Below are 20,810 nucleotides of genomic sequence, written 5' to 3'. Positions count from 1 at the left end.
TTCAAGTGGTAAATGGATAACACTACTCCTATTTGATTAAGAGTTGTTATGCCTATGATGGCGTACGTTGTACATTAATGGGCAGTCTACAACTAGGAAACTTGCTGAGAAAGTTAATTGTTTCTTTGAGTCTCCTATGGTAATAGGTAAGTAATTTGTCCCCTTTGTTGAGTCAGTTTTATGGAGAAACTAATCAAAGAAGAATCACAAGGCCGTAGTCATTCTTGCGTTAGCCTAATCTATTCAAATGAATTGTAATAGAGTACATTGGTGGAGGTTTTTTGCTCAGCATCGACATAGCTTCCACTATCGACTAGAATCTTTCAGGTTAGAAAGTTAGCGATAGTCATGGTAATGACCAAGGGATCATCTATGGGGTTGGTGTACCCTCTTGCACCTTCTTCATTGAAGGTTATCGAAATACCTTCAACCTTATGTGTTTTACTTAGCCTGGCAGCCAAGATGATCTTCGCGAGCTCTTCTTTTTGGAGACACTTCCCATTGGAGTTATGTGTTAAGTACTCCTTCTGATGCTTTGCTTTAGACCTCGTCGGTTCTAAAATGCAATCAGTTAAGTCTTGAGTAAAAAATCATTCACGGTAAAAGGAAGGGTTTGGGATTCTATAAGAAGAATTCCCATAGACGGCACCAACTGATGAATCGTTTTACGTTGTGCTTAGCTGATGACCTGCAAAACAAAGTGCTTAACACCGGCACGTGTCAACCAAACACCTCTGATGCCTAAGTTAGTATTTGTGTGGGCTCCCCGACCGGCGCGCCTCGAAGGGTCGCCACCCGGATTTTTGAGATGGATGATCCGAGAAACTGAGAGTTTGTTTGAGAGAAAAGGCTTTTGATCTAGCGAAAACGTTGAGACTTTGGGTTCGGGAGCCACATTACAAACGGGGAAGGTTTTGTTGAAAAGCACCCCGCTCACCCTGTAAAGACCGATCTCTACTAAACATTTTTAATGGGGGATTTAATATCATTTAAAAAACTTAACTTTGATTAAAACACGTACGGGAAAGGGACATGGGGTTTAATATAACACATTGATGTGCTTGTGGTGCGAACTATACAGTATGAAATGGATGAGCAACGTACAGAAAATAAAGTAACAACATTACACCAGTCTGCCAATATCATATGGAATACCACGCGATAGATCGGATACATTGCACGGTGTGACTAAATCACCGTGCGGTGTACTTGTCAACTCTTTCCAGAATCAGTTCGTTTTTACATGACAAAACAAACATAGGTCCGCAAAATAGTTTTTTTATACTTTTTTGAATCTCTGAAAAATGATTTACGAGACCTTTTTGTTCATCTTATCATATAAAGCAATGTTAAAAGCTTTTTGAAATGTTAAAAGATTTAATAAAGTAAAAAAAAAAGACTTTAAACATGAAACTTGATTCTGGAATGTACCCGCACAGAAAAGTAATAAAGAGACTAAACAGAATAACATAAGAAAGAATATGTACAAAGAAAATAAAATAATGCATGGTGTAATACACTACGCCGTGTGATGTTTCAAAACGTCGCACGATGTAGCGTATCCAGTGCAAAAACTATTTTTTTGTGCTTTTTGAATATAAAGCTCGTTTGAGACCCAAACTCGGTATAGAAAGACCAAGAAGGGCCTCAATCGGCTCCCCTCAAAGCTAAACGTGGTTTAGCCCAAGGAATTTGTTTATACCTTTTGATCGAAGCTTTGATGTGCTTGAAGATGGAGGAATGGAAGTTGATTTGGACTTGAAATACTTGAATGGAGATTGAAAGATGTGAGGTTGTTTGGATGCTTTGAGGTGGAGGTCCTTCTAAGTCAGTAGTTTACTGAACTTAAAAAGAAAAGAAGAATGGGGGTATTTTTAGACAGAGTGAGTGAGAGCCTAGAAAATGGTAGAGTAAGTTTATTTAGAGTTGAAGGGGTACTTCTCAACTAGAGGGGGGGGGGGGGGGGTGTATTTATAGGAAAAAATGTGCTTGAAGTGCACCCAAAGGAAAAAAAAGGTGCAAAATATGCTCTGGTCGATCCATTTTTCAATTGTTGCATCTGCAAGCGTGCCCGACAACTTTTTGCAACTATCAAAACTTTTTCCCGAAACGCCGCGTGACATAAAGAGAAATGTCGTGCTGTATATTGAAATCTCGTGTGATGGAGTGATTTTTTTGAAATTTTCTGAAATGCCGCGAGGCGTTTCTGAAATGTCGCGCGACGCTTTAAAATGCCGCACGGTATTATGTGTCAGCACAACACTCCAAACTTTGCGGGGGCGCTCCGGACACTCCCGAACTCGGATTTGAGCACGGTTTGAAGCGTTGGAAAGCTTGTTGAGTCTTCTTTCTAACCCAATTGATTTTACTCAAAGACATTTTATACATTGAAATGTGTGCCCATTTTACCATCAGTGTGTCATAGAAAAAGTTGTTTTTGACAAAGCACACACATTTTTCTCTTTGTAATTGAACTGGGGGCCACCCTACATGTTTGGAAAAGGTGTTTTTTTGAGGTTTAGAGAAGGAGTAACAAAGGAGCAACAATCCAAGCCTTGAAGGTATATTTTTCCTTATTTCATCATCGGGGAACTTAAAGATTATTAGGAGGCCCAGATTGGGGTGTCTACAATTTGTTTGGAGAGTTAAAGAAATTCAAGTAGAATTAATACTTAGGGTGTTGAATGTGTTACCCGTTTGTGGCTGAACAAGCCTATTTATAGGTGTTTATGGAGATATTATCTGTTGTAACTTATTCCACAAATTGTGGGAATATTCCCCGTAGGGCTTTGGTAGTTTTGGTGATCATGGGCCACTTGGGTCGATCTTTCCGGGAGAAGTGAAGCGTGTTGGTTCTTATCATTTCAACCGATTGGCGAATTTAGTGGGGCCCTGTTGGATATGGGTCGTTAATTGCAAGCTCTAGGCCAGTTGTCCGGGGCTTGTGTTTTGTCTTATAGAGCAGGTATTCTTAGCAGACCAAGATGAGCAGACCGTGCCCAGCTTGTTGGTTAGTTTATACCTATCAAATCTTAAATCTAATTAGAAGATAAATTTTTCATGTGGATACTATGTTTAGACCAACTTAGAAAAGGGAGTTTTTTTTGTAATTCTAGTTAGCTTGATAGTTTTGTTAAAAAGGCAAAAAAATATCGACATATTTTTTTGAAAATATCTCAAATGCAACTATATATATTTATATATATAAAATCATGTTCCCGTGCATGGCGCGCGCGCGCTCTCTCTCTCTGTTTGCTCTATGTTCTATATTATTAGCATTGATGTATTGTGATAAGAAGTTGATTTGATGTGTTTTTAGTTACTAAATGAATTGTAATGTAGGCTACTGGGTGTAAACATTAAGGGCCTTGTGAAATTTATTTATATCTTTTATTATGAGGGCATTTTGGTCTTTTAAATGCCAAGGTTAACACCATTTAGGACAAGTCAACGGTAGGGGGGAATTTTGATATTGTCAGCGAAAGCAGGGGAAATCCGTATCATTTTAAAAATATCAAGTTGGTCTTTACATTTTTAGAAAAACCTCAAGGGAGGTCAAGTCAGTATCACCCCTTTTGCTACTTTGTCTTTTACACTCGGACAAAAACGCTAGTGATCCCTATAGTTTTCTTTATATGTTTACGGTGTTAGAGTATACACAATGGTATAACCAAAAGTGCTAAGTTTTTAAAGTTAATAACGTTAGTGCAAAATATGGTTCACAATTAGGGATGCTCAAACCCGACCAGACCAAAAAAACCGACCGAGCGGTTCGGTCTTCGGTCGGAGGGTGGTGGAAAATTTCTGGTTCGGGGTGGACTGAACTGAAGATTTCGGTTCAGTCTCGATTTTCTAGAATTCTGGACCGAACCGAACCGACAGGACCGAACTACTCCGAACCAAACTGACAATATATATTACATATATTTACATAATTCAGTTTAATCTTTACCGTTGATTTATTTTGTGTCTAATCTACACCGTCCACACAAACACAAACCCTATTACCCTCTCTACCTCTCATTCCCGCAGTCACAAAATGTGAACCCTATTACCCTTTCATTCGATGAGAGAGAGAGAGAGAGAGAGAGAGAGAGAGAGAGAGAGAGAGAAGAGAAACGACGATGATTGGATAGTAGAAGAAGAAGAAGAAGAAGAAGAAGAAGAAGAAGAAGAAGAACCGACCACTGGTTGACTGGATCGTAGAAGAAGAAGAAGAAATGACCACTGGTATCTTTCTTTCTCTCTCTCTCTCTGCTTCTACATCCTGCTGATAAGCACCCAATAATGCATATTCTTGGTGCTTAACTCTCTGCTTCTACATCCTACTGATAAGCACTCAATAATGCATATTCTTGGTACTTAAGTCCTTAGTTTTTATTGCTTTATGTTTAGTTAAATTAGCATTTTATTTGATATTACGCGTAAGGTATGTTATTTCATTTTGTAGGAAAACCGTTTAATAAAGAGGGTTTTTAAAGCTTAAAAGTGAGCCGGAGGAGTCCAAGACTCAAGATGATCAAGAATGGAGCCACCGGATGCCCAAATATGAAGAGTTGAAGACCCGTCGAGTGGCCAAGACATTTGGAAGCCAAGCGGGAGGCCGGAAGCTAAAAAGCCTGAAATAACGAGGGCAGGATCGATACTGCGTTCTTCTGTTTCGATACCCATTTGCAAGTAGAATCCAGAGGGCCAATTAATATTGAGTATCAATACATGGTTTTCTTGTATCGATACAGAGTTGTTTTAGCTGCTAAGTGGATTCTACTCAAAGATGTTCAGTATCGATACTGAAGGCATTCATAGCGGATTTTTATGGCATTTTTGTGAGATTTCATGTGCAAAAGTGGGCGAGTATATATTCCCCATTACGTCACATTATCGAGTAGAGTATACTTTTTCAGATCTAGATTAGATTTACTTTTCTTGTTGCTTACTCTTGCTATTGTTCTTCATTTTCTTAGCTTAAATCTGCACTTTTCTTCTTTAAATAAATTGTAGTTAGTTGTTTTACTATTCATTAAAGTTGTAGCTGCATTCTTGATCTATATAAATCTCTAGTTTGATTTGAATTCTGTTATATTTTCTATAATTAGCTTTGTTAATTCGATTTCTAGCATGAGTGAGTAGTTAATTAGGCTTGGTCATGGATTGATTAGCACTCCATGACTTGGATTGATCATGCTTTTCTCTCAATAAATCTTCATGTTTAGTTGAGAAATCAAGATAATTCGTGTTTGTCTATCAAAACTTGGCGGTGTTAACCTCATTGATCTTGTGTAGGCAAAAGCGAGCCTACTTGCTACGCATGATGCTTGGAGCTGTGTCATCCTTTGCATTTGCTAGATGAATACTAGAACTAGCTTGGTGTTTCGACTTATTGTCTAGTAAAATGGGCTTAATGATAAATCTTCTGGTTTAGGAGATCGTTGATGCGTATCTCAAACCGAGTAATTAAAGAGCGAAGCTGATTGATTTGAGTTATGGGAATTAAAATCCCCTAGACCTAGCCACTTAATTTAAATAGTTTTTAAAACCTGTTTTTATCACACATTTTTCCCGTTTCAAACTACTCCTAAAGCTGGCTGTCTCAAGGCCGTAAATCTTACTTCTATAAATCCAATCGAGCCGTGATGATATTCCCTTGGGTATGATACCCGGACTTTCGGATTATTATGTTTCAAATGATGTACTAACCCTACGCTTGGGGTAATCATATATTTTGATATATTGATGACGAAGCACCCTCCTAATCAATTCCGCAACGAGGACAAAGTTCCCTACTCTACTTATGTAGAGATCTATATTTTCTTTAATTTTTGAAACGATTATTAAATGTCTAATTGGTAAAGTATGACATAATTGGTGATTAATTAGATTGAGGCTTGAAGTGAAAGAGTAAAGAGCTGAGAGAGTGTAAGTGTGATATAAAGATACATGAGTATATATAGGGGTGTGTGAGGAGTAGGAGATCATTTATCTCCATTCCTCTCTCTCTCTCTCTCTCTCTCTCTCTCTCTCTCTCTCTCTCAAAACTCTACTCAATCTCACAAAACCTTCAAGAATCAACCTCCTTCCGGCCTTCTATTCGCGTTCTTGAGTCGAGCTTGAATCGAAGCTTTGGAGTTCAAGAGGCTAGGGCTTGACCAAATCACTTGAGTCTCGGCCATTGTTGCAAGGTAGGGACTTATTTACCTCTTTTATATGTTTATATATTGATTTGGTGTAGAATCATGCCTTGGATCGTTGGGTTATGTTGTTGTGTTTGCCTTTGAAAAATCAGTAGAATCGCTGCTCGAAACCCCATGGTATCTATACAGCATAAGCGTTGTATTGATACTACAAAGTTATCTTTCAGGACAGTTAATGTTGTATCGATACGACTTTGGTGCATATCGATACTAGGACCTTAAGTCTAGTTTTGCCCTTACTGCTTCTCCGTCGATTGTTTTGACCACTGATCACTTCTAAACCCTTTTGGACACCTCATAACTTACCTCAAGCATGTCTAATTGACTTCCTTTGATTATTCGATGTTATCCTTGTTCTGTTGGTCTTCCGTTAGTGCAGAACGAATAAGGAATTACTTAGTTAAAACGTCGTTTAAGTGCATACTATTGATTGTTGGTATTTGTAATTGTTCATGGCGCATTTGTGATAACGTTGGCATACTGTATAATGTTTCATCTATGAATGTGATCATGGGGGAGCCTTAATTTGCATATTGTATGAGAAAATAGTTGATTGGGTCGGAGGTTGGTTTAGGGAGTCTCGTAACGCAAGGGGTGGTAATACGAAGACTTAAACGAGTTTCATAATGCAAGGGGTGGTAATACGGTAACTTGAGTCATTAGGGATCACCGTGACGCAAGGGGTGGCAACACAGTAATCCTCGTGGTGTTATACGGTAACACAAGGGGTGGAAATACCGTCGGTGGAAATTTGGGTTAACAAGTCGAGTTGTGATTGTAGAGCGCATAAATCTTGTGAAATGTGTGACTATTTGTGATAATGGCATATGTTTGAATGATCGAAATGAATGTCGATACACCAATGAGTCAGTTTTTGTCTCCTGCTTGAACTACGTCTCCTTGTCCTCTCATTTTGCACTTATCATCATATCAATTCATAATATTGGTAAAGATTTTCTTATTGGGCTAGTGTAGCTTAACCTAATCTTTTTTTTCCAGGAAAAATGCCGGGCAATAGATTGCATGCGTTTGTGTGCTTGGACATGAAAACTTTTTGGGAGCTAACCTTGTTTTAGTTACTTAATCATCTTTTGTAATTGATTTACTTTTGGTAAATATGAGTTTGTAACTAATTGTTCTTGAATTCCTTTTGACTAAAAAGTTTGTAATATTCTAAACAGATTTGTACGTGTAATTAAGTTGATTTGGGCTGTGGTGCCAAAGTTGTATAATTTTAACTGTTGGGAACTTGCTCCTAAAGTTAAACAATTGGGAACTCTTTTGGATATTATTTATATTATGTGAGGATCTTTTATCAAATTGGATTATTTTTTTATGTTGAAAATCGAGGGCGTGACAACTTACAAGGGCAATATCCTATTAAACCCAAGAGGGCAAGATCATTATGTTCACCCATCATTCCCCAAGAAACTGATTTACTTCTATTTTCACTCTCTTTCTAGGTACGTAGATCATTGCCTGGGGTTAAGGGGAAAAGAGTTCCTCTCTCTCTCTCTCTCTCTCTCTCTCTCTCTTGATCGATCGATCTTAGTCTCTCTAAAAATGCACAGATCACGTCTCTTAGCCCACCACTCGCCAGTCACCATGCACAGAAGCTCCTCGATGATGCCGGTGAAATGTCTGATTGTGAGGCTAACCGTGAGCATGAGGTATTCAATCTAAACCCTAATTTTTGTAGAATACGATTTACTAGGTTCATATACTGTACTGGCCTGAAAATCAGATTATGTTAGAATACAATTTACATATGACTTAATTTTCATTTGTTTTAGATGGATGATATTGATGATGATGATGACATTATGGATGATGCTGTTGAGTTCGATTTTCCTCAAAATGCTGAAATAAATGATGATGAAATGCCTGAAAATAAGGTTGAGTCTAAAAAGGTTGTTCGTAGTGTAGTAATAAGAGGGCTCCTTGTTGGAAGCATTTTAATTTGATTATACCAGTAGGCCATCCGAAACCTAGGGTGTGAGAAGGATTATGTATGTCATTCGAAAAACAATGGTACAAAATCATTTACTCATCATTTACACTATCACTGTTTCAAATATCCCCCAAGCAAGAGATATTCGAGTTCTAGGCAAAAATTCCTTAGTTTTCAAAAAAAAAAAAAAAAACAGAATGATGAAACAAGTGCAAATTTTGTGCCTGTGACCTTTAGTGCTGACGCATGTAAAAGGACACTAGCGAAGATGATAATAATTGATGAGTTGCCATTTTCATTTGTTGAGGGTGAAGGATTCAAACATTTTCAAAGTTGTTCAACCAATGTGGAAGTCTCCTGGTAGGCTTGTGATGGCCAAGTTCTGCATGCTTGTTTATGGGGAGGAGAAAAAAACATTGAAACAAATACTTAAGCATCAAAGGTTGTGTCTTACAACGAACACTTGGGCTTCAGTCCAAAATTTGAATTACATGTGTCTTACGGGACATTTTATTGATGAGAATTAGAAATATCAAAAGAAAATTCTGAATTTTTGCGTTGTTCCTAATTACAAGGGTGATACTCTTGGTAGAATGGTTGAACAATGCTTGTTGGATGGGGGGATTGATAAGTTTCTAACTGTTATAGTTGATAGTGCATCTTCGAATAATCTTTTGATTGCTTACTTGGAGAGAAAGACCAAAGATAGGAAGACCACCATTTTAAATCACGAGTTCTTGCATGTGAGATGTTCGGCACATTTCTTAAATCTAATCGTACGCGAGGGATTGCAAGAGATTGATTTCCCAATTGGAAGTGTGCGAAATATTGTGAGATATGTGAGGTCTTCCCCTTCTAGAATGACAGAGTTTTGAGGATGTTGAAAAGGAAGGCATAACATGGAGGCTTAAACTTTGTTTGGATGTGTCTACTCGTTGGAACTATACGTATTTTATGTTGGAGAGGGCTCTAACTTATCAAAAGGCTTTTGATTGATTATGTGATGACCCGTCCTTCAAATTAAATGTAAGAGAGGAGGAGATTGATGAGGAATTTGATGATGTTGATGGTTTTGAGGGTATGGGTAGTATAACTGAAATTGAGAAGAGAAAGAAAAGGAAAGGGAGAGGGCCAAAGGAAAATGTTGGACCTCAAACTTCAAGTGATTGGGAAAAGATCAAGCTGTACGTAAAGTTTCTTCGAGTGTTTTATCTTGCAACTTTAAAATTTTCGGGTTCTTTGTATGTCACTTGCAATATTTTTTTGATGAAATGATGTTGATTCAACAAGATATTATGAAGTTGTGTGCAACTGATGATAGTGATTTGCATGATTTGACACGTGGTATGAATGATAAGTTTGACAAGTATTGAAGAAATTTTGATAAGATTAATCAAATATTGATGTTTGCGGTTGTTCTTGACCCTCGATGCAAAATTGGGTTATTTGAATATTGCTTTCGAAATACTTTGGGCTATGATAAGACGTTGGTTGGTAAGTTGACAGATAAGATAACATATGAAATTACCCATTTGGTATATGAAGAATAATGCAAGCTTGAATGTGTGTAGCCAAGAGATTGGGGGATCATTAGACATAGTAGATTTGGATGGAGTTGAAATGGACATTGATAATCATAAATCTTTGAAATCTCAATTTAAGATACACATACAAGAAGAAACCAACATGGCAAGCAAATCGGAATTGGAAAAATATCTAGCGGAAACGAGTGAGGATGATAGTGACAACTTTGATGTATTGCATTGGTGGAAGTTAAACTCCTCTAAGAGCATGTACACCAATACATAGCCAAAAATGCTGCTGAACAGTACATTTTTTTCATTTTACCTACTCACATATCTTTCAATACTACACCAATTATCTATTTTACCTATTCTCTAATAAAATACTATTTCTTTTTCTTTTCCCTTTTTCTTTTCCAAGAAAAGAGCATAGGAGAGAGGGGGAAAGTTTGAGAGATAATAGTATTAAATGGTTTTGCTCATGAACAGTTGTTAGTTAAATATACTTATCTACTATAGCAAGAGGTATTCTCCCATTTGGTTTACCTAATCTGCTGTATGAGGGTTTTTTCACTTTGCATAGGTAAAATAGCTAATTTTAAGTGTTTACATGAGCTGGAAAACTTGCTCTAAGTATTCAATTGTCTCTCAAATGGCACGAGATATGCTAGCTATCCCCATGTTAACGGTCACCTCCGAATCCGCTTTTAGCATGGGCGGACGTGTGATTAATCCCTATCGAAGTTCTCTATCTCCGAAGACTGTGGAGGCTCTTATTTGCACGCAACAATGGATAAGAAAACCAACTAAAATCAATCTTAAAGAACAACTTGATGAGTTGGAGCAATTAGATTCGGGTACTACTCTTACTTTTTAGTTCTTGTTTTCTTTATTTTATGGTTCTTAAATATCTTTTATATTGAATGTCTTACTTGTATGCTTTTCTATGTTTTTAGTTGTCTTGGAATCAATTGATAAAGACTAAGAAGTTGGTGGCATGGTGCCATTGTTTATTTCATGGTTGAGGTAAATCCTAATTACATATCTATTTCTATTTGCTGTAATTTTTCTTACTGTTTTCTGGAATTTATAAGTTGTTTTGCTTATTGATTTCAGGTCTTTTATGGGTGGAGTGTTCGAGGGATGCTACTAAAGCTGTTAGTTTTTATTTTGAAGGCTTGGAGTGGATGCAATGGAAGCAAGGAACCTTTTGTGTCTCTATTTAGTATTTACTATTTTTTATGTTGAAAAGTAGGCTAGATTGTTGGCATTAGTGTTTAAACTTGGTAGGCTTTAACTTGAAGTATGGTGCTGTTGTTTCTGTTGGTTCTATATTCTGCAAATTTCTGCTAGTGATGCTCACAAAGAGTGTGGTCATTGTGTAATCTGGGTGTAATTTGAGTATTTTGTGCTTTTGTGATTTTTTAGAAATTTGGTTTCAAGAAGATTAGTTTCAAGAAGATGGGTGTAATCTGTGATTCTGGGTGTAATTTTGTGTTTTGATGCTAGTATGTTACTGCTACTGTATTGTTATTGTGAACTGCACTTGATGTCACTGGTATTTGGTTAAGCAGTTGGTTTGAAGAAGATTTTTTTAAAATTTTAGGTGTGGTTGTGACCGTAAACAAAGAGATTGGGTGCGGATAAAAAAAAAAAAACAAAGAGATTGGCCCAATAAGCAATTGAAATGAACGCTTTTTTTGTATTTTGTGGATGACTACTTAGTAGATTGGGCCATCTAGGCCAAAAATCTTCTTTTGCCATTAAAAAAACAGGTGAAATTGACCCACCATCAAAGAAATACAGCTTTATAAAAATTAAAAAAATAGGTGGAATGGGCCTATTTTTGGCCCACTATCAAGTTTTTTTTTAATTGGTTCATTTTCAATTTTTAATCTTTGGCCCAACTAGGCCCAATTCGGTCAAGCTGAATTCTTCGAATTCCCCAACCAGATCGAATCCACACCGAACCGAATTGGACTGATCGTAATTCCAGTCGAAATCGGTCTTGGTATTTTCCTCTCCAAACCCGATCGGTCTTTTACACCGTTGGATCGACCTCGAACCGATAACACTCCTTCTCACAATACTATAATCAAACTTAGCAACGTCCTTAGAAATAATTAAATTTTAGACTTTGGATAACCAAAACTAATAACCGTTTGCTAATAACCAAATTTAATGAATCTCACATTCTCAATCAAATACACACATCATTACAAAAAAATATTCTATTGCTTCCCTTTTCCCCTCTCTCTTTTTCTTTTTCAACAATGTTTTCAAAAAAAATATTTTACTAAAAACCTTTTTTTTAAAAACTGTTTTCGCCTCAAAATTATTTTTTAACTGTTTAAAAAAATATTTTTGTACAACAAAATTGTTCTTTTTTTGAGAAATTATTTTGTATAAGAAAATATTTTTTTCAAAACCTTTTCTTATATAAAAACTATTTTTTCAAAAACCCTAGTTACACAAGAGCTGTTTTTCTTTATTTAAATTTTTTTTAAAAAGTTCAAAAGTTATTTTCTATTTCTAATAAATAGTGATTATTAGTCTCAAAATTATTTTTGGAAAAAACTATTTCTATATTCACAATTACTCCGTATTAATTTTTTTTTGTAATTTAAAAAGGTGATGTGGCAATTTTTGGTTATTTAACTTTGATTATGCCATTGTGTACCTCTATATTGCTAACTTTAACAATCTCTTAAATAGATAATCAAAGCTGATATGGCAACATTTGGTTATCCATTTTTGATTATTGCATTGTGGATACCTTTACCTTGCACCTATATGTACATGAAATGTTTCTTTGATGCCCTAATGTGGTATTGGGCAAGATATCCCCATTTAATATGGACCTTTAGATCAGATTTTAGATTAATCTAAACTCTTAGATCAAAACCACCCTCAAAAAGTAAGGTGGTTTTGCGTTTTTTTTAGCAAAAAATGTCATTATACTTACCATGAACACTAACTCTTCTTACTATATTTCATGCTGACACTTACCACAAAATGTTGTATGCTTACCACAACTAAAGGCTACACTTCTAACCGGTTCTTCAGGCAGCAGGCTTGGAGGGAAAATGTACTTTTTGGGTAGGAAAATGTATTTTTTTGCAGATTTTTTTTTAAAACCAACATAATAGTCGAATATTTCTTTTTGATGAAATATATCACGATTTTTGCTAGTACTTATCTTTCTGAAAGGAAATACTTACCACTAAGTGATATCCACATGACTATAATGTTTTTACAATTTGTTATGGTCACACTTACCATACCGTTTGGTTTGTATATCTCTATCCATGGCAGTATTTATCATTGATTGAAGTCATATTTGAGTAACGAAAGCATGGCTAGGCATTACGTACGAGCTTACTCATCATAACATTGAGAGTATTATTTTTTGGGAAAATTTTACGTAGGCACCTGACCTTTTACACAAATCACACATAAACACCTGACCTTTCTTAAATTTCGTATAAACACTTGAGCTTTCTAAAAACTCATCAATTCAACACCTAACCTTTCTTAAATTTCATATTATCACCTGAGCTTTCTAAAAACTCATCAATTCAACACCTGTCGTCACTCATTCGTCTAAAACGAAGCGGAAAAAAAGTTAAGTGCTCCAATTTTTATTTGTTTGAACCTGTGCGAATGTTTTATTTTTCTGATCATTTTATCCTAAAGAATCATAATTAATTTTTGACTCTAAAGTTCTCGTTAGTCGGCCTTAAGAAAGTCCTCGTTAGTCGGCCCTAAGAAAGTCGTAGAATCAAATATCTCTTAGGGTTAACTAATGAGAGCCTTAGAGTCAAAAATTAATTATGATTCTAAGGATAAAATGATTAGAGAAATAAGATCTTCATACCGGTTTAAATGGATTGAAAATTAGAGCACTTAATTTTTTAACCATATTTTTTAATATATAAATGATCTATACATGGTTGAAAAATTAATTGCTCCAATTTTCAATTCGTTTGAACCGATGTGAAGATCTTATTTCTCTGATCATTTTATTCTAGAGGGTAAAAATTAATTTTTGACTCTAAGGCTCTCATTAGTTAGCCCTAAGAGATATTTGATTCTACGACTTTCTTAGGGTTGACTAACGAGAGCTTTAGAGTCAAAAATTAATTATGATTTTTTAGGATAAAATGATCAGAGAAATAAGATCTTCGCACCGGTTTAAACGGATTGAAAATTGGAGCACCTCATTTTTTAACCATATTTTTTAATATATAAACGGTCTATATATGGTTGAAAAATTAATTACTCCAATTTTCAATCTGTTTAAACCGGTGCGAAGATTTTATTTTTCTGATAATTTTATCCTAAAGAATCATAATTAATTTTTGACTTTAAGGCTCTCGTTAGTTAGCCCTAAGAGATATTGATTTTCTACGATTTTCTTAGGGCTGACTAATGAGAGTTTTAGGGTAAAAAATTAATTATGATTCTTTAGGATAAAATGATTAGAAAAATAAGATCTTAACACTGGTTCAAACAAATAAAAAATTGGAGCACTTAACTTTTTTTCTGTTTGGTTTTAGACGGAGGAATGACGGCAGGTGTTGAATTGATGAGTTTTTAGAAAGCTCAGGTGTTTATATGAAATTTAAGAAAGGTCAGGTGTTGAATTGATGAGTTTTTAGAAAGCTCAGATGTTTATATGAAATTTAAGAAAGGTCAAGTGTTTATGTGTGATTTGTGTGAAAGGTCAGGTGCCTACGTGAAATTTTCCCTTATATTTTTACGCAAACTTGCCACGTTTTTAGCTTGTAGGAACCAATGACCATGTATTGAGATGTTATCTACCACGTGTTTTGCTGGTCCTTACCTTTCTGAATGGAAACAATGACCATATGTTGAGACATTTTTACTACTTTTTTTTTTATCACTCAGGTGCTTGGACCAATTTTTCGCGTATCTCAGATAATTTTTTTACCACTTCTTAGGTGCAATAAATTCATTGACTTACCAGAGTGACGACTAGATGATTGATCGCTATAATTGACTACTATAGACCAACTAATTGGATTAAGAGTTTGTTCAGTTGATCAAATTATTTTGAAATTGATCAGTATGACATAGTTTTTTCAAATTATTTTTTGAACAAATAGAAAAATCAGTGAATTATTTTTGTAATTAGTATTGAGTTTATAAGAGAGAGAATTTACAATTGAATCCGGAATTTCTTTTTTTTTTTTCGATATAAGTTGGTTCTATAATTTATAAATTAATGATCTGTGTTAATATTGATATGTTTCAAAATATATGAATCATTGGTATCTTTTTTATCATATAGTCGATTCCTAGTTTCCAATTAATCGGGACTTAAAATTCTGTACAATTTTGCTTGGTATTGTATCTTTTCTTTCTCAGATTTTCGTTTATTGTTTGTTTGATTGAATTTTGACACAATATGCAAAATTTAACTTGTACACGCATCGCGTATACCCGACCTCAAGTAGAATATAAGGTATAGGACAAAAATCTGAGCAAGCAGTTGATATTAATTCCGCAATCGTTAGAGCGGGCTTTGGTGTGGGGCTAAGAGCATCTCCAATTCTTACCCTTTTTTTTTTTTTACCCAAATTTGGGTAAAGATATGGGTAAGAAGGTTGATTTGAGTAAGACATCTCCAATGTTAAACCCATATTTTTACCCAAATCTATTATTGAATGACACTTAATTATAATTAATGAGTTACACACTTGTAATTAATGAGAGTGAAAAGAGGGTTTAAAAAAATGGGTATGAGTTTGAGTCTCTCCAAATTTGGGTGGGAAAATGGGTAGAACTAAAAATGGGTAGGCAAATGAGTATGACATTGTAGATGCGTTTTTAGACTTTTTACTCAGGTATAAATTATAAAATGGATAAGAATGGGAAATGCTCTAATAGCTAAGAAAAGAGACTTTAAAATGCGAGATAATACAGAGGACGTGAAAAAAGGGAAGATGACGCCGACAATGGCGAACCACCATCGTCAAACAGAAAGATGCACAGGGCCCAGGGGGCTTTGAGTTTGACTGTTGCAACCGGTTAACATTTTCTGTAAGGAATGGTCCAGATGAACTCTTTTAAATCTAACGGCTGTAACACTTTGGGGGCATTGATGCCCCAATACCACTCTGGGGCATCACAGCCGGATCCAAATATGTACATACCTAATCACATAATTAGCGTGTCCATTTGCGAGTGCAAGTTTGAAAGTATTTTTGAAAAATATCTCAAATTAAAGTATTAAAATTCGTGAAAATGAAAATTCAAGATGCGAGCGCAGAGTGAAGAAGGAAAACAGGAGCATTCTGAATTGCGACTAAGGTCTGCCACCATCAAATTTGTAAAGACCCGGTATTTTTAATAAATAATAATAATTTCCAAAACAAAATTAATATTTTGCTCGTAATTTTATTTAATGCAAAAAAATTATTTATGTCGTCACGCTAATTTTATTTCCGTAATCGATTGTGCGCACACGTATCCAACGAGTAATTTTCTTAGTGTGTGCATGAGTGGCACTGGATCATTTTTCCCAACCCAAATCAATACTCCATCACCCTCTCCCTCTGCCAGATTCGGCAGCCCCACTCCCCCGCCATGCCTCCTGTCCAATCCAACAACTTCAACACTCCACCTCCCACTCCACTTTTCTTTTTCTTGTTCCTATTATATACATACATACACTTGTACATAACTCACACACACATACACGAGACAGAGAGAAAGACAGCCATCTCCACCACCTTCGGCCAATCCCCTCCCCACCACCGGACTCCACCATAACCACCGCCCCACCTCTCCGCCACCTCCATTTTCCGTAGACCACCGAGCACCAACCGGGCCACTACCTCTATCGCCACCCGAGCATCACCACCGTAGTCCATCTCTTCACCACCGGAATCCCACCGCCACCGTACATCATCATCTCCATCAACCGGGTCACCATCAACCGAGCTCCGCCGTGGCTCCGACCGCCACCAAACCTCTTCGTAAATTTTCTCGCTGGACGAGAGGTAGTCCGAACTCACCTCCCTAAATATATATTATGTTTCGTATTGATTGTTTCATGTTTCGGTATGATAATAATCAAACCCACCGTTGTCGGTCGAGCCGGCCGAGATCCTCTGTTTTTCCGAAATGAAACAGTAGCTCGGGAAAACTTGGTTGAAAAATTAGTTGTAATAATTACAGTTTAGTCCCTCATGATTGAAGAGCTTACAAATCTATTTCGTGAGTAGTTAAAGTTAATATTAAGCCCCAAAGTTAATTAATTTTCGATTCCGACACTGCCGGCCGAACCGATCGAAACCCACTGTTTTTCCCAAAAATGGTAGCCTCTGGATTTGAAAAATTCTCAGAATATTTACAGTTTAGTCCCTCAAGTTAGATTAGTTTATAAATCTAACCCTTGAAAATTTAAGACTAAGATTATAAGTCCCGAGGTGATTAAGAGTAAATCGTAGACTTTAGTTTCAAAAAAAAGAAAAGAGACAATAAAAGGAGTAACTTAATTTACATCGCAAGGTTAAATAGTTTTAGCATGTTAGTATGTTTAGTTGGATCACTGAATCGCATGATTAAATTAAACGTATGATAAATTAATATGTGTTTAGCTTTATTGCATGATTTGTTATTATCGCGAATTTAATTGTTGTTAGTCTGTGAGCATGTTTCGAAAAATGTTGAACTGTGAAATATTGTTATATTGATAGTTTGGACAAATAGGTTCCTGGGTTGGTTGCGATGTGCGGACTTATCATCTTAAACGTTGAAATAGGGTTAACTGAAAATGGAATAAAGTGAGAGGCTGTGATTGTGATTCCGGACAAGGAATCCGGGGATTAAATTGTTGGAGGTTGATTGGTGGTGATTTGTTGAAAGCGTTGATTTACGAACCCTGAGTACGACATGGTGGTGATCGGCTCTCGGATGTTTGGGACGGGACATAAGGGTGGTATTGTGCTTGTGTCACAACCCGGGCTTGAATGTGCTCGCGTGCACATCCGGTGAAGTTTTATCCGAACTTATGGTCGCGGATGGGATACCGGGTATATAACTTAGGTATTTTTCATCCGGATCTGGAAAAGGGGAGTCGGACCACACCAGTGCCTTACGCCAGAGGTTATGGGTAGGAACGGATCTGTGGATAAGATCCGAGATTTCACTTAGGTTAAAGAATAGTGATGAAATAATGGATTTGTTATCTTCTAATGTTATTCTTATTGCATTGATGGTATTTTTATTGCATTCCTATTATATATCTTGTTGCTTGTAAGTTATGGGTTCGGGTGGGTTTTGGCTACTGAGCGTCATTGCTCACGGTACTATGTTGCCCTGGTAACTCGAATGCCAGGTAGCGAAGACGGAGCAGAAGTGTCGTACGATTCGATTGAGTTCAATCCTATTGTGAAAGAAGCTGAAAACCTTGGTTTCCGCGCGCATAGTCTCTCTGATTAATTTAACTTGACTTTATTTTGGAAGCTTCTAAGTTTATTTGGAAATTGTAATATGTTGATTTATTCAAAACGATTGTAATATAATGACATATGCTTTTAAACTAGTGACGAAGTAAATTTATAAATTTCTTTTGTGAAAATAATCTTTTAAATATTTTTTAATGTCTTCGAATTTTCGGGGCGTTACAATTGGTATCAGAGCTTTAGGCTCAAAACCTCGGCCATGGGTAGAATGGGTAGAACCATAGGATATTGGTCCGTTGCACAAATGAGAATTGAGTTTAAGTTTACCGTCCCAAATTGGGTGGAATTCTTTCAAAACAATCTTCGGATTGAAGCAAGGCGCGGAATTGGCAGTACAGCCGAGCTGGGAATTTCCGAACAATTGGATGATGACTTAAATTAAGAATCGAATGTGGAACTTAGAAACTTGAAAATATTTTGGTGTTAGTAAACCTTTGCGGCCCGTCTTGGATAAATATTTTCTCACGCCTCTTAAGGGACGAGAGCGGAACCTAGCATCGAGTGCCGAATACAACCCCACTAGGCGCGGCAAAACCGCACCCTCCAAACTTCAAATTTCAAAATTTAAATTTCAAATCTTTTCCCTCCACAACACCCCCTTTTCCGCCTATATATATCACACCACCACTTCCATCTCTTCATCTCCCTCACCATCTTAACCCCTCCAAATCGCAATCCTATCGTACCGAGCCATGGCAACCCGACGACGAGGATTTCCGGAAGACGCCGTGTTCCGAGAAATCGAGCTAGCCGAACTAACCATAACAATCCAAACCCTTTGGATGCAACTCTTCATCCTCATCTTGTTTGGTGCGGTACTTACAATAGGCATGCCACGGTGGTTCGCCGAGAACAACCGTCTCAACACCTTCTGGTACTGGACTCTCGTCGTGGCCGTCGCACTCGTAGCGTTCATAAAGGAATACGAACGTCGTTTGCGCCAAGCTTTCGATGAAAGATGGTAGGAAATCTCGAGGAGGGCGAGACCGAAGACGCCAATTAGGCATATCTTAGGCCGACCTTGGAGCAATAGTAATCCTTCGGGATATAGGATGTCGGAAGCTAGGATCACTTCTGTTTAAGAATCTCCTAAGTTGTACTCTTTCTATGTTGATAATAAAAGCCTTATTGCGATTACTACTTGTTCTTATATGATATCTTTGGTATTAGGATATGGTCCTGATAGCCGTAGTTGTATTTGTGGCATTAGGGCAAAAAGGAACCTTTTGGTAGTAGTAAGTAGGATCTTTCCAACTTGTACTAAGAAAAACCTTATCCTTGTCCCTACTTGCCATTGTAGTAGGAAAATTCTATGCTTATGATTGTATCTCTCTTTTATCTATGAAAAGCTCGCTTTATTTTAAAGAGTACCGTTGCATACTACTTGGAAAACTACTTTCAATTCTAGAAGGAAAATGGAGTATTTGCATGTCATTTTATAGAAAAATTCAAATATATATATTTTTATTCTTGCAATTTCAAAATCCTTTGCTACGAATTTGTAGTAGAAACCCTTTAACAACTTCGCATGAACACTACTGTCGACGTCGCCCACGTTATCAACATGTTTACGCCAATCTCGAGGTTAACGCAACACGAAGCGCTATGTGATACCGAGTAACATGGAGGTCATGCAAGTTCTACAAGTGATTGACACATCGACTATTTTGACACCCCAACCTCCAACGTCGTACACCCCTCGAGAAAGTAGATAGATTGACGAATAAAAACATGATGTTGTCAGAGATTCGAAATCATCACCCAGCTATATACTATGCAAACTGAATTCAACAACGGCACCATCATAGTTCAAACAAACCAGGAAGAGCTCAAGGTCGTGAATATCTGAGAAAGCGGCAACCATTCTCTTGCAATGAAGTTCTATTTTTGTTTTAAGGGGGATAGACGAGCTATTGACGATTATTCATCTAAGTCTCCATTCTCACTCAATCGATTGTATCCTAATTGCCCGCTACCTTCAATCTCTCCTGGCTCTTCTTAAAATCACCTTCATTATGGCTTTCCATTGTTAGAGCTGCAACTTCAACTAAAGCTCAAATCGTTGAACTCCTTGTCTATTCCAAGCACCTAACTCTCGTGACATTTTCTTTTGTGAGTTGGGTATTCCTAAAGATCATTTTGTTCCAACCTTTCTTGATTTGATTGTGAAGTCAACAGTTTACTCAATTATGAGTATAACCTTTCTGATCCATTGAATACTGCATGTTTGGAGCAATCCTCGTTTATTTTGATCAGCGCACTATCAGCTATCTACAACCTTCAATTCTTTTAATATCACAATAAGATATGTGTCTGACCTTACAAAACTCTAATTCCGTAAACGTAGTTCAATTTTCAATGTTGGAGTTGTCAAATCCTCGGACGCACATATTATTGTTATGCTTCACTTTCTTTGAGCTTTGTATCATGCCTTGAGCTAATACGATTCAATCATCGTTCTATTAGTGACTTTTTCTATTTTTGGATTCAAAAGTCATTGTTTACTCTTCACTCGTGCCCCTTATTTTTTTTCTTTCTTTTAAATAACTAGAGTTAGATGCTTGTTTTGGAAACACATTTGGCCAATGTGGTGCAAAATAAATATCTAGTTCGGTTTCATTGTCGGATCTTGTAATCCTTCAGAACTTAT

The sequence above is a fragment of the Rhododendron vialii genome, chromosome 10a (genome assembly GCF_030253575.1).
Source record: "Rhododendron vialii isolate Sample 1 chromosome 10a, ASM3025357v1".
Taxonomy (NCBI): domain Eukaryota; kingdom Viridiplantae; phylum Streptophyta; class Magnoliopsida; order Ericales; family Ericaceae; genus Rhododendron; species Rhododendron vialii.
This window is presented reverse-complemented; position numbering follows the sequence as displayed.